Source organism: Lathamus discolor, chromosome 2 (genome assembly GCF_037157495.1).
Source record: "Lathamus discolor isolate bLatDis1 chromosome 2, bLatDis1.hap1, whole genome shotgun sequence".
Classification (NCBI taxonomy): domain Eukaryota; kingdom Metazoa; phylum Chordata; class Aves; order Psittaciformes; family Psittacidae; genus Lathamus; species Lathamus discolor.
Window position 1 is genome coordinate 138,912,369 of NC_088885.1, and position 737 is coordinate 138,913,105.

The following is a 737-nucleotide window of genomic DNA, read 5'->3' on the forward strand; positions in this document are numbered from 1 at the left end:
CAGCAGCTTGTAGGAATGGAGCACCACATTCCAAATGCAATGATGTATTTTAACAGTTTTAGTCAGCTTCCCTTATGCTTACTACATAAATACAACAAGATTCAGTTCAATTATTTTCCAGTTCTCTCAGTTCTTGGAAGAGAAAAGTGACAGTTTGAAAACCAGTCTCAATTTCTCTGTAATTATTTTAGTTTCCATTAAAATATTTACAAATGCCATAATTATTCTGTGAATACCACCAGTGCAGACCTTGCTGGGGACAAGAAAAGGAAGAGCATCATTACCCTGGGGAGCCTTTCCACAAACTGAGCTGTAATGCCTGAACCCTGTGAGCTCTGTGGAGGCTCCTGCTCAGTTCCCCTTTTGAGGAGTCGACAGCACCAAGCTATGGGTTTTCTATGAAACTAACCTATCGCGAAGGTCAGCTCTTAAAGAACTTTGTATGCCTTTTGCTTTAAGTCTGGGGAATGTATGTTTGGGGAAGTATCCCTAGAGGTCCAGCTGGACAGTCAGAAAGCTGTAGGCATCTTGAAAACTAATTGTAAACTAATTAATTACAACAATCTTAAAGTCAGACATGAAATATTCAATCTTGGCTTCCCCGAAATTAACTAAATGCCTAGAAGTCTATTAAGCTTTTCCATAACAAAAATAACTTCCATACTAGATTTGTGTATACTGGTGCCATGACTCCAAAGGGTGTGGGAAGACAGATGACATGAAATCTACACCAAAGG